The sequence below is a fragment of the Diachasma alloeum genome, unplaced genomic scaffold, assembly GCF_001412515.2.
Source record: "Diachasma alloeum isolate Michigan unplaced genomic scaffold, Dall2.0 Dall_scaffold_00183, whole genome shotgun sequence".
Classification (NCBI taxonomy): domain Eukaryota; kingdom Metazoa; phylum Arthropoda; class Insecta; order Hymenoptera; family Braconidae; genus Diachasma; species Diachasma alloeum.
Genome location: NW_021680349.1, coordinates 2,726,030 through 2,740,541, shown reverse-complemented (window position 1 = coordinate 2,740,541; position 14,512 = coordinate 2,726,030). Strand labels below are relative to the sequence as shown.

Here is a 14,512-nt window from a genome sequence, read left to right as displayed (position 1 = left end):
GGGGGGGGATGAAATGGAACGAGTTGCAACCCTCGCTTTATCATCGCGCAACCTCCCATATACCATTGAGGGAATTTACTCGGGTGAACTCATTATTGGGTAGGTTTATTCTGCGCTAACCGTGCCTCGCTAAATTCATCGCATACTTCTTGACGTAGAAATAGCGAAGAAAATATTCTTCAGCTTGAGTGAATATAAAACGAATGGGGCGAGGGGGGTGGTGAGGGGGTGGGCAGGAGCGTTGGGAGGGGGAAGCGATCTGCAAGTGAAAAAATAATCAGACTCTCTCAACGTTCATAATGTGAAAAGAACGAGGGTAAAAGAGAAAAGTGGAGAATGATATAAAAATCTTTTCTCGTTTTCTTTGGTGGGTAGTTTGGACTTGTGGAGCCGATAGTTCACGCTTTGCTTCGGCCTCTGCAGGAGTCAATGGTCGGGAATATGAGTGCAAGCGTGAACGCGTTATACGAGATACGTTTTTTCCTCCACGATTCTTTATACATTTTTTTTATTATTCCGGCTATTTCGACCGCTATAACGACGGCTGTAAACAACATTATTGGGTTTGTATGGACCATACCGGGACAAAAAGCATTTTAGTCGCATTCTTTTTAGTATTCACTTGGCCGGGGAAAAGTCTTATTTGCGGGGGGCGAAGGGTTAGGGGCGAAATAATACTCGATTTTTTAAATTATGGATTTGAATGAGGCTTTGTTCGTTGAAATTTAGGTTTTGGATTTTTGTGGGGTGTCACGGAGAAAAAATAGGTTTGAGCTCCTGGAAGGTGGCACCTTTTTCCAGGGACATGCCGGTGAATTTTCAAGAATATATCAGTAATATTGAGGAAGATAAATTTGAGGATATATTTACCTGAATTTTGCTCATTTCCATTCATTTTCATGGAATAATTGCACTGCAATTTAAATTTCCATTGATTTTTTTATTGAATTGTGAATTTTCAATGAAAAAATCCTCTGAAATTCCAGTGGGGCTGTCACGTAACAAAGTTTTCAAAAAGTATACTCGAAATTTTGGAGAATGCTTAATTAAAAAAATTTAATGGAATCTGGTTTTTCCCGACAAAATTTACTGAAATTTCAATGAAAATACAAATCTTAATGTTTTTTTGCTGGAATTTTCAATAAAATTTTTGGAAATTTTCATCATATTATTGTTTCACTGAAATTTCAAAATTTTATAGATAAATCAATGGAAACTGTAAATTTCAATTCAATTATCCCCGGAATATCAATAGAAATCAGAACAAGTCGGGTAAAAATGTCCTTGAATTTCCAATTAATAAAAAATTCAGCGTAATTTGCTACTGAAGATTCATTTATTCAATAATAATTCAATTAAGTTGAGGAATTCTCGTCTTCATACCATTAAAAAATTTGGAGTTTCATTGGTTTTCTCCGAAAAATAAAATTCCACGATTGTTTTCCTCGTAAATCGAATTCAACGTCACCCTCCTAAAAATTCCCAGTCAACTCTCCATGAAATTTCAATTTTTCCCCAACAATGTGTCACTTGTTGAAAATTGTTCTCGATAACTAAATGGCTAGAGCGAGACAGGCGAGAACAAAAGGCAGATGAAGATACCGAGAATGAGTAAAAAGCGAGAGAACCTAACCCCTGAAGAAAGACAACTAACCTAGATAGAAAGAGGTGGGAGGGGGATGGGAGGAGGGGATGGAGGAGAAGAAACACAGAGCGTCTGGACGGTCTGCGTAACAATCCTATCTCGTCGTGTAAATCTTGAGCTCGTAACGAAGCGGCAAATCGAAACTAAACGGGGCGGACCCCCGTGAATGGGAGATCGGAAAATAACGTTACGCCGATGCCTCGACGCCACTTCCGGTTTCCTTCTTTCTCCGGACTCGTACAACAGAGAGCGACTATTCCTAAACACTGGGTGTCGCTATCTATATATTTAGCAAACCCTTCACCAGAAGAACTAGTATCTGAAATTAAACGGCTTTTGTTCCTTTTTTTAATACATTTGTGCCTTCAAACTGAAATCATTTTTACACGGAGAGAAATATTGAAGAAAACAAAACAAGATAACATGTTTGAATTATTTTGGCATCTCCCACGTTCATCACCATTCCGACAATCAATAAATTCAAAGCATCAGTAAATTGTAAGAAAATAAATAAGTCATCAAAAACGTCTTACAATTGCATGTCTTAACGGTGTTAATGTCTTCTCGTAGTTCCGCCATCATAAATGATTAGTGACTGAACAGCCTTCGACTGTATTGCTCTTGGCGTACAGCGAAGGTGGATTTATAGAAATTCTTTCCTTAGATATCAGGTGATGATTCTTTGAATATCGCACGGGAAAAAACTGGAGTCTAAAATTAAAACCCTTTCATTTTTTTTAAAGTCGTCTATACTTCCAAATTTATGTCATTCTTAATCCATCAAAATAAGACAGAAGTCTCTCAATAAATTCAGAACTCCAATAAATTAAAAAAAAATGAACAAGTCATTAAAAACGTTTTATGCTTCCATATCTTAATGGGGTTAACGTCTTAACGTCACTGAATAGTCTTCAAGTGTCTTGAATGAAGACAGAAAAAGTGTCTCAAACTCGGTGTCTTGTTTTTAGAAAAAAAAATTAATTTCTACGTCCAACGTCTTGAATTAATTTTCTAGTCTTTACAGCGATTTCCTCTCATCAAAAACATCAATTACAATCCAATAAACGAAAGCATAAATTTTCTACTTCTTTTAAAATCTAGATTTTCCCCACTCACCAAGAATTTCCTTAAATAATTCATACCTCCCCCACTAAATACCCCAATTAAACTAAAATTCAAATAGTCCCAATGCAAATTTATTAATAGATAAATTTTCAATTAAATTTTTCCCTAACTTTTTCATTCTCTCGAATTGCTAATACCATGTTATTCATAACTGTCTATCCGTGAATTTCCGGCCGAGCGTCTTCATTTCATTGCATTATTCATAAGCGAGAAAAATAAAAATAAGAGTCGAATAGTGGCGGTGGCTAAAGGGGCTACAGGGGGAGGGGGAAGATGTAGTGGGGAAGAGCCCGAAAGAAGTAAAATACAAAAAAGAGGAAAAAAAATGACAGGAAGCGACACGCGAATAACCCACGTCAATAAAAATGTTTTCTCTAATTATTTACGAGCCAAAGAATTCGTTTACTCATTAAATCCATGGCCCCAGTATATAGAGAAAAATACCTCATCAGGTATCGTGCCGAGTGGTATATCATGGTGTACACATATGAGAGCCCAGTGAAACGCGCCAACAGCAGGAAACGAGGTGATACCAATCTTATTCCTATCTTTGCAATGTTGGAAGTATAATATAAATTCTAGGCATAAGGACGAGCCCAAGTGGTGGCCGGGTGTATTATTTTAAATAAATCATGTGATTATTTGCATTGTTCTCCACAGATTGTCTGCAAAATCCTGAGAATACGAGATAAAACGATTTATCAAGCCGATCTAAGACGATTATTTCGCTATTTTGAATGGAAAAATGTGCCTGCAACTAGCAATTTGACATCCCCTATAATTTTTACGAGTCTCTCCGCTATCACGTGAATTGAAAATGCCAAACTATTATTTAAAATAAATTACGTAACCATTTGTATCGTCCCCGTAACAGTCGCACGTCAATTCATTGCATATTATTCATGCGTATATATACATTGGCAAAACCATCGCATTGACAAACACGTGAGAATTAGAAATTTGTTACGTGTGTGTATTCGCTCAGCGCTACAAATCATTGTAATATTTTAATGTTAAGGTAATTCGAGTCCAAAGTTGCCTCCTCGCTCGGTATTCCGAGATTTATTCAATAAATACGTAACACTATGTTAAATTTATTAATAAATTTTTTTTGTACCCCCCAGTGAAGATAGAAAAACGGATTTTCGTAACATGATAAAGACAATTGTTAGTCAGAAAAAGGTGAATCAAGATATATGGAATTGATTCGGTTGGAGTGTTACGAATGTACAGACGACAAAACACGTATTACGTATAAGCGAAGTCCGCGCTAGAGATCAATACACATAATAGAGCGTATCTATAGCAGAGTGGCTGCAACCCGTGCTCATTTACTTAATTGTGTTCTATACGGGCGGGTACGCTTGCATATATAGATATAACGAGCAAAAGTGTGTGATACTCAAAATGTATACGTGCATGCCAGCCTCTCTGTGGCCGCAGAGCCCCTTTTACCAAGTCAACCCCTCCTCTATCCCCCGCTATTTGCTTCTCCCTTCTCTCTACCCTTTTGCTTAATATGTTCGGCCGCGCGCATCAGAGACTCGCGATCACTCATGGGGGAATCGATTGAACATAAGGTTCTGAATTGTTTCTGGAGTTTCAAAAATTCATGCGCGGTTGGAGAAAAATGAAAGTTTAATAATTGTATTTCCATGAGATTGTTTAATTAAAAAATAAACAATATAATGAAGACTATAAATTCGTTACCTTGCAAAATTCAATTTATTTTAAGTATCAATGTGGACGATTTTCTTTCAGACAAAATTATGAAATTTAATTATAGTAATTCTATTTCCAAGTCATAAAGTAAATAATTATTCCTTTCTCTCTTCTAGTTTAAAGATCTCGGTGTAAATAGTTGAGAATGACAGACTGAGCGCAGTTTGTTGAAAGTAAAAGTGAATTTTAATATTGGCTAATCTTTTGAAAGTCTTTGCTACCTGGATATTAAGGTATATAAGACTGTAAAAATGTAAAATATGCATTTTCTCCCTAACATGTAACATGTTTGTATTCATAACTATATTTAGCGGAACAATGGGAAGGGAACAAAATGTACAAACCCGGAAGGGTATACATCTGAAATAAAAGTCTATCGATCTTAAGACTAAATATTATTTAGATTCACACTTAATGGAATTGGTCAATACGCGTTTGTGAAATTTTCATGGATTTCCAAATTTTTGAGCATCAGAAATACAAAAATTCCCATACTTATTTGAATGTTCATTCAAAACATAAATAACCAGTGCCAAATTTCGTGAATTCATCTGAAATTTACAGTTTTCAATGATCATTCCACGAAACTTTGAATTTTCATTCGAACTTACACTTTTTGATAAGAATTTCCAATCAATACCCTGAATCACTCAATAAAATATTAAAAAATCGTGAACCACATCAAAATTTTATCCCGAATCTAATATCAAACTCAATAATTGTGCTTCATTAATTGTACCCATCAGTTACAATGGCGCGCCTGCATTATTATTTATTACATCGTGATGCATTGTGAGCGGTACCTAGGAATCCAGAATACATCATGCACAATGTATCCTCCAAACTATTAAATTCCATCATTTTGAAATTTAATACCATTTTAGTTGATTCTAATTAATTAAACCGTCTACAATTTCATTACGTTTAATTGAATCCTCAATAATAGATATTTCACTCTCATAAACAATTAACGTCACCAGACAAATCGTCGAGTCGACTCATTAGACACTACAAAAAAAAGCATCAGCATTCCCCCACCACCAAAATTCCATAAACTAATAAAAACAGTTCACAAGTGCTACTGAATCGAACCGAACAACAAAATGTCGACCGCAATTATGCTGTAATTAACCTGGCAACATAGGAAACCCAGTGGCATGCCCAGGCGTCAGTGGTACAGGTGGTTGAGGGGGGATTTTTGTATTTAGCGGTTGGCACAGCCAGATCTATGTCCCACCCCCCTTGCCCCTCCCTTCCCCGTCTGCCCTTCGACGTTTACATGTTTACATGCACCCGAGTGGCTACATTATGCATGTTTGCGGTAGCAGAAGAGAATTCAAACTCCCCCATCCCACCCCCACCCCCCAATTTTATAATCTCGATAAAGAATAATAAAAAAAAATACACTTCACAATACTGCAAATTCCGCTTCGAAATTGATTCACAAATATCTGACAAGGGATGTATATGGTTAGCAAAATTCTCCCGTTTCGAATAGGCGAATTTTGCATTGCGAGAGGGTGGCTGGAGGTGATGATGATGATAGAGAGAGAGAGGTACAGATGGTATGGGAGTTTGGCTTGCGGAGAATTCGAGTAAATTGGAGCTAGGTCGTCGTAGCCAGGCTATACAGGGCGGGGGGGAGGGAATGAGCTCTCCCCCTCTCCGCCCCCTCGCCAACCCCCCGCACAATTTTGGAGGTATGGAATTGGTTGGGTGATGATCGTGAAGCAGGATAGCAGCTCACAACTTTGGAGGATGAACGTCAAATCAAAATGCACAATCCTGGCAAATCATTTCGAATATTTCATAATGGGCGCGAAATATCATTACCTGGTGGCGGCGTGTGGCAATCCCGTAGGGAGGGATGGGGTGGGGGTGAAGGGGGTGACTCCCTGTGATGTTGATAGGAGTGAGAGGGTAGAGGATAGAGGACAGACATCATGTATAACATTCATTTGAATCTGAACGAGTGAGTGAATGCGCATCACGACGCATCGACGCACACAGGTACGAAAACTGTGGACATGCATGTCAGTATTATGGAAAGAGGGAGGGAATGGGGGGGGAGAGGGGGGAGGGTAGAAAACAGAGGACGTTGAATTACGTTGGAGGTAACGAGTTTAGCTGGTGGAATCGGGTTGCACCGTGAGAGCGATCCCCCTGTATAACTCGAATAAAATGTACCAATAATTTACGTATTCGATCGCTCGAGGATTTACCAGTGCATCACGAATTGGCACTCGGGAATTGACTTCAAAACTTTTGCGATCTGCCCATCCTCCTCCCCTCCCCCCTCCCTTCAGCCCCCTTCCCACCCCGCCCCAGCCATCGACGAACGTTGATGACAATAACGCTGGGATTGTTTTGCGCATACCAATTGGTGGTGTAACATGTCCCATGATAAATTTCACACAAGATAACATTACCCCAAAAAACCAAATGAGTATAATATCAACCCCCAAAAGAACAATGATGGAATTGGAGAATGAAATGCCGCGGAAAATGAAATGTATCAGATCCAGCAGTACGTGTCTCAAATTTTCTAATCGGTAGAATTCTGATCCACACCCGTAGGCGTTAATACCAGTGGTCAAATCCAGCGCGACTGTTCGCGGTAAGGGTTTGGCTCGAATCAATGCATGCGCATCGAGCTATGCCAGGGGTATGGGTGATGTTGAGGGGGGGAGAAAGGGGTGCCTGCAGCCCCTCAACCCTAAACCAAACTATATATCTCACTTTGCCCAGTGGAAAATCCTAGCATCCTCGGAACCGAGCTATCCTACCACCACATTCAAAACCCCTCCGAACGTCGTCATCATCAAATGCTCTCCCTCTCTCTCTCTCTCTCTCTCTCTCTCTCTCTCTCTCTCTCTCCAAATCACCAACACACGTGTATCATCTGTCCAATGTGAATACCAAAATTACCACTACAAGCGTGCCTGGCCTCATCGATATATTGCACATGGAAAAGCATAGTCATCATCAGAAATGGGAATCATTCACCAATACATCGAGAATTGCCATCGAAGACAACGAAATACATCGCCTACACCATGGCATCGTGCATGTGCATGAAAATCCTGNGGGGGGGGAGAGGGGGGAGGGTAGAAAACAGAGGACGTTGAATTACGTTGGAGGTAACGAGTTTAGCTGGTGGAATCGGGTTGCACCGTGAGAGCGATCCCCCTGTATAACTCGAATAAAATGTACCAATAATTTACGTATTCGATCGCTCGAGGATTTACCAGTGCATCACGAATTGGCACTCGGGAATTGACTTCAAAACTTTTGCGATCTGCCCATCCTCCTCCCCTCCCCCCTCCCTTCAGCCCCCTTCCCACCCCGCCCCAGCCATCGACGAACGTTGATGACAATAACGCTGGGATTGTTTTGCGCATACCAATTGGTGGTGTAACATGTCCCATGATAAATTTCACACAAGATAACATTACCCCAAAAAACCAAATGAGTATAATATCAACCCCCAAAAGAACAATGATGGAATTGGAGAATGAAATGCCGCGGAAAATGAAATGTATCAGATCCAGCAGTACGTGTCTCAAATTTTCTAATCGGTAGAATTCTGATCCACACCCGTAGGCGTTAATACCAGTGGTCAAATCCAGCGCGACTGTTCGCGGTAAGGGTTTGGCTCGAATCAATGCATGCGCATCGAGCTATGCCAGGGGTATGGGTGATGTTGAGGGGGGGAGAAAGGGGTGCCTGCAGCCCCTCAACCCTAAACCAAACTATATATCTCACTTTGCCCAGTGGAAAATCCTAGCATCCTCGGAACCGAGCTATCCTACCACCACATTCAAAACCCCTCCGAACGTCGTCATCATCAAATGCTCTCCCTCTCTCTCTCTCTCTCTCTCTCTCTCTCTCTCTCTCTCTCTCCAAATCACCAACACACGTGTATCATCTGTCCAATGTGAATACCAAAATTACCACTACAAGCGTGCCTGGCCTCATCGATATATTGCACATGGAAAAGCATAGTCATCATCAGAAATGGGAATCATTCACCAATACATCGAGAATTGCCATCGAAGACAACGAAATACATCGCCTACACCATGGCATCGTGCATGTGCATGAAAATCCTGACTTCTCTTTCAGTTCCCCAAGCCACCCCTAGCACAGAGTCCTCTCTGTTGCGAGTCCAACACACGCAAATGAAATACTCGAGATCCAAGTATATACCTTGACAACACGTGTACACGTATTAGTAAGCACACGTACATGTGCAATAAACATGCGTAGGTGGGAGCCAGTAGTATAATACTGCAACATGCGAATACCAAACCCAACACCAATGAAACACAGTTCTCCAGCGTTGGCCTCTGCCTCTGGCCAGAGATATCGTTAGCATGCCTTGCTAATCACGGACTCGATAATAATACCGTGATTGATAGGACGAACCTCCGCAACCTCCCTTTCCCCTCCCATCCACCCACCAACCCCCCCGTTTTCAGTATACCGGGACTCGGTAATGCCCCCCAACACACTTCGATCCGCCGTCCTCGTTGCTCTTTACCACCACCCAGGCCCTCATCTCCTCCTCACCCCTGCACGGATAACGTATATGGATGTATATCTACCCTGGTGGATTCTCCCTTCGGTTCTTCAGTGGCTTCGAGGTAACGTTTTCACCCCCACCGTTTTCCTGTTCTGGATCGTGACTCTCAATTTACCTCTTGATTTCATGACCTTCTACTTTCACGAATGCAATTGTTCCGTTGCTCAACGCATGCGATGAACATGCTCTGTCGGAGTGGTGTTGAGGTATAGTTTTAAATATTTTATTCATGTTCATAATCTTGGTTTATCCCCATTACTCTGTAAAGGTTATCCTTAACATTCAGAAATCATTCAACGGATGGGAATCTTAGGAATTGTTGTCATACTGAAATGAGAAGGTTTGAATTGTATGAAATAAATCATTCATTCCGAATGAATCTTACATTGAAATAAAATAAAAGATTCATTCAACCCAAATGAAGGATTATCAGATGTTAATAAAATCGTTCCTTTCGTCGTATAAAAAATAATTTCATTTCTAATTCATGAAGTCTATGTTTGGATCAAAGAAGCATACCTTTTTATTTGAAGAATTATTAACTGGGATTTTTATGCATTGACAATCAAGTCGATATTAATACAATTTACTTCAATAAATCTATTTATTTGGTTCGACTAATCCATTTCTTTGCGTGTACATTAAAAATTGTTGTCCTTGCACAGGAATACGGATTTAAATTATTGATAATGCTTCGATGCATAAAAGTATTTCAGATGCATCTAACGGTGTACAACTAAATAAGATGCGTAATTAGCGGGTTTGTAATGGCCTAGCGTCATGTAGCCAATAAAAATAAGCGAACCGTATAGAGATCTACCATTGTTTTTCGTACATGGTGCAAAACTACATGACTTCCGAAGAGCCTTTTTCAACCGGTCAAAACGATAGACGTCTAGGGGTCAGGATAACGCCACCCATTATCTGCATTTTTTTTTCTTCTCCCCCCTGTACACTGTCAGTGATTGCGTATTGGTATGTGTAACACAGTTAGGCGGCTGGTGTAGTGCAGGACATAGGATAGAACCGAGGCAAGAGCTATGCCGGCTATGATACCATTAGCATCGGTGATTAATGTATGCTGCGACGGGGCTCTATGGTGCACTAGAGGCATAACCCTCCTCTATATTCCGTATACCTCTCCCTACACTCTGTGATTGACTGACGTTCGTTGTATCCGTGGATGAGGATTGTAAAAATTGTGGGAAAAGAGTGCCGGCGAGCATGGTGTATCAAGTGTTCGAGACCTTGTTATACTTGTTTCAGGGAGATCAGTAATTCAATGTCTTCTCATGGATGGGGGAATATATCTGAACGTTGATGAATCGTTATTGACATCCTTGGAAGGAGTCAGTTCAACCCTGAAAGGTTGAATGATTCCAAATATTGTGAACAAAACCTACAGCGAATTTAGATTTTTTTTTTCCAAGATTTTATGGTCACTTGTCTCTTTCAAAATTTGACAACATATCTTCTTTTGAATAGGGAATCTATCTAAGTGGTGATGGATTCTCATTGAAGGAGTATGAGGAACTAGTTGGCAAACCTTTTGTTTTCAGTATTTGAAGCTTTGTTATACTTGTTTCAGGACAATTAGTAATTCAATGTCTTCTCTTGAATGGAGAATATACTTCAACGAATTGCCAAATTACCAACATGTTGTCTTTTGAACAGGGAACATATCTGAATGTTGAACAGCATTTTGAAGACTTCCAAAATTCTATAAAAACTTACCACTTCAACTTGACAACAGTCTACATTCAGGAAAGAATATTTTAAGCAGCGCATTGCAAATCTGAAGTTTAGTCTGATCCAAATTGACTAAAATGACATCACGATTGGTGGAATCAATCACAGCACTAGGATCTAATCCTAAAAACTGCTTTAACAACAAGCTCATGACTTCCTCTACAGCAGTCTCCATCAGCTTAATATGTTATATTGATCTGCGAAGCGTACACGCTTCAGAGACCCCATCCGTGAAACATTTTCCTAAGCAATACCCCGCAACACAGACTTGAAGAGAAGTTTATCCGAATCCATTCATCTATGATCGAATAGCATCTATTCGACTGCTCGGACTGTGTGTTCCATGGATTAGAACTTGGGAATGAACCTCTCCCCGGCTTTCAGCAATACGCATTAATACACGAAAACATATTCCCCACTGACGTTAATCACGAATTCTGATGTGAATATAATGGATTATCGATACAACAGAAACTATGATTAGAATATATTTTTAACCCATCAATATGTATTGATATAATGGAATTTGGTATTGAATGAAAATTGAATTGAGTTTATCAGTTGTAATTGATGAGGCAAATCGAATCCAATGGAATAGAAACAGTCCCTCTGTTCGATTCGCTATTCTCCCAGTATGGAGGTACAAGGTAGAACGAATAATATAGTGAAAGCAAACAGCATCCATGTAGAACTGGGCGGAAGGGAGGATAGCGTTGATAGGGAGGAGTTAGGCATCACAGACGACTTCGACTTAATACCCTTGATGAATATTCCAGGAAGAAGCATATCCCCGGCCTCTACCCCAATATCCATCACTCCTGCCAATTTATGAATTGCATAAAATCTAGAAAAGCACTCATTGAAATTTCCCCCATGACCACTGTAAACAATCATTACTAGTCTGATTATTCATACATTCAAATTCATTATTGATAAATCAATAGTTCAACTCGCACAAGGTTGAAACTGAGCGTCGGTGGTGTAGGAGATATAGTTCAACAAATTGAAATGATTTGCGAATTGAATATAATAGAACATTGGCCTGTTAATTAAGCGAGATAATATATATACCATTATATAGTCTGCGCTGCGATCCATAAAAATGTCGGTAGTGCTGAGTGACGGCCGGAAACGTCCGAGATGGACAAGGCCAATTGTTTATATTACCACGGTACATAACAATGGCAATCCTGGGGATTACCAAGCGGTATCATATGGTACACAGGGCAAACTAATGCCAACACGACGCTTCGTCCTCTGTATCTACTCTTTCCAGGAATTCGACCATACCGTTTGATATGGTAATTCTGACATTTACCTCTTCGTTTTCGTCCCTTCTCTCGGTGCTTTGTTTTTTCAATTTTCTTCACTGTTCAACCAACTCCAACCCTTCTTGCTCTCTCGCTCATTTTTATTCACGCTCGCATAACTCACAAGCCACGCGTGTGCGCAACTCCGTATACAACTATATGTTTGCTCTACGTACGTGCTTGGACGCACGTGAGTCAGGTGCACCCTGTGTGTATTCAACTCTCTCACTCTCTTCTCTCTTTCCTCGTGACTCCCCCTTCACCCTAAAGACCAAACATCATTCATTAATCCAGCAATTGTATCAAATACAATCGCCGGATTGATTGTGATTTATGAATAATCGAGTTACCTCTGACGAAAGTGTTCTTTCTCCCCGGTTCCAGGGAACTGTAATTCTATTCCGCCATGTATAACGGTTGTATTTAATTATAAGATGTCATTAGTTTAATTGAAATATAGAATTCTATTCAGGGACATTCAGTATTATTAGCTAATTGGAAAAATAAATAAGTGATTGCTGTCTTCTTTGGAAGTTGAACGTTTAATTGGCCTCACTCATAATGAATGGGCGCTCAATCCTTTTTCGACTAGATTCAATTTGATTAAAGTCATGGGATATGGATTCAGTTTAGAGAGAAGGAATTAACGACACTAGCCCGGATTTAAAGATAGGCATGGCCACACATAAATTCGTCCGCAAATTACATCTGAGTTTCTTACAGTTTTCCATTCTCCGAGGTTCTTATTACACATCTTATTACAATTTAAAAAATTTTCATTTTTACTGGGTCAAGGGTCAGATCTTAGATTTTCTGACAGGGAAAGTCGACTTCCGCCAAAATCGAATTTTTTCGCCAAGTGAATGTTGACTCCATATTTATTGTCCCCTCTAATGTCAATAAAACCCTCGGACGCGCCAGAAATGTCGAAATAAAAAATTTTTTTTTTCACCCGAGGTCAAAGTATCAGATCTTGGATTTTTCCCGGGGGAAAGTCGACTTACGCCAAAATCGAATTTTTTCGCCACGTGAATGTTTATTCCGTATTTATTGGCCCCTCTAATGCCAATGAAACCCTCGGAGGCACCGGAAATGTCGAAATGAAAAAAAAATTTTTTTCACCCGGGGCCAAAGTATCAGATCTTGGATTTTTCCCGAGGGAAAGTCGACTTTCGCCAAAATCGAATTTTTTAGCCGGGTGAACGTTGATTCCAACTATTTAAGCGACGGACTATTCAGAACTCTCAAAAGTATGTGGAAAAAGTGATAACTGAAAAATTTTTTTTTTTCAGATTTTCAAAGGGTCAGATTTTCCGTTTTTCCAGGGGGAAAGTTGACTTTTGCCAAAATCGAATTTTTTAGCCGGGTGAACGTTGATTTCAACTATTTAAGCGACGCGCTATTTAGAACTCTCAAAAGTATGTGGAAAAAGTGAAAACTGAAAAAAAAAAAATTCACCGGGGGCCAAAGTGTCAGATCTTGGATTTTTCCCGGGGGAACGTCGACTTTCGCCAAAATCGAATTTTTTCGCCAAGTGAATGTTGATTTCGTATTTATTGGCCCCTCTAATGCCAATGAAACCCTCGGAGGCGCCGGAAATGTCGAAATGAAAAAAAAAAATTTTTCACCCGGGGCCAAAGTATCAGATTTTGGATTTTTCCCGGGAGAAAGTAGACTTTCTCAATTCGAAAGTCGGCTTCTCAATTTTTCTTCGCAAGTCATGTTTCAAGAGTTGAAAATCCCCTCTATTAGATTTAACTTGATTAAAATCATGGAACAAATATTCAACTCAGACCGAAGAAATCAACAGAATTATCCTGGAGTCTAAAATAGACATGACCATAAATAAATTCGTCCTCGAATTACATCTGAAACTCATATATTTTTTCATTCCCCAAGTTTCCAATTCCGGATTATTTATTTAAACGCCGTCTCGTGTAATTATGAAAGCCATTCCGCTAACACATGTTGAATAATGTTCCCTCCAAAATTATTAGCCAATTGGGCAAATCAATAAGTGAATGCTGTCTTCTTCGAATGTTGAATAGTTAATTGGCTTCACTCATAACGAACTGCTTCTAAATTTTTCTTCGCAAGCCATATTTCAAGAGTTGAAAATCCCCTCTACTAGATTTAATTTGATTAAAATCGTGGAATAACTATCCGAATTAAGCAGAAGAAATTAGCAAAATTACCTCCAATTGAAAAATAGACGTGACCATAAACTTCCATATTTCTCCATCTTTCAAGTTTCTCATTTCGAATTACTTATTTACACGCAGTCTCCAGCAATTACAAAAGCCATTTGGCAAGCAGATGCTTAATATTGTTGTTTCCGAAATTGTTAGTTAATTGGAAACATATTTAATTGGCGTC

At 39.6% G+C, this 14,512-nt stretch overlaps 1 protein-coding gene across 2 annotated transcripts in view; it reads right to left on the bottom strand.

Annotated features, from left to right (window-relative positions):
- Positions 1-14,512, bottom strand: part of LOC107047590 (protein bric-a-brac 2) — a 251,942-nt gene that overhangs the window by 197,482 nt on the left and 39,948 nt on the right. The window lies entirely within an intron of this gene.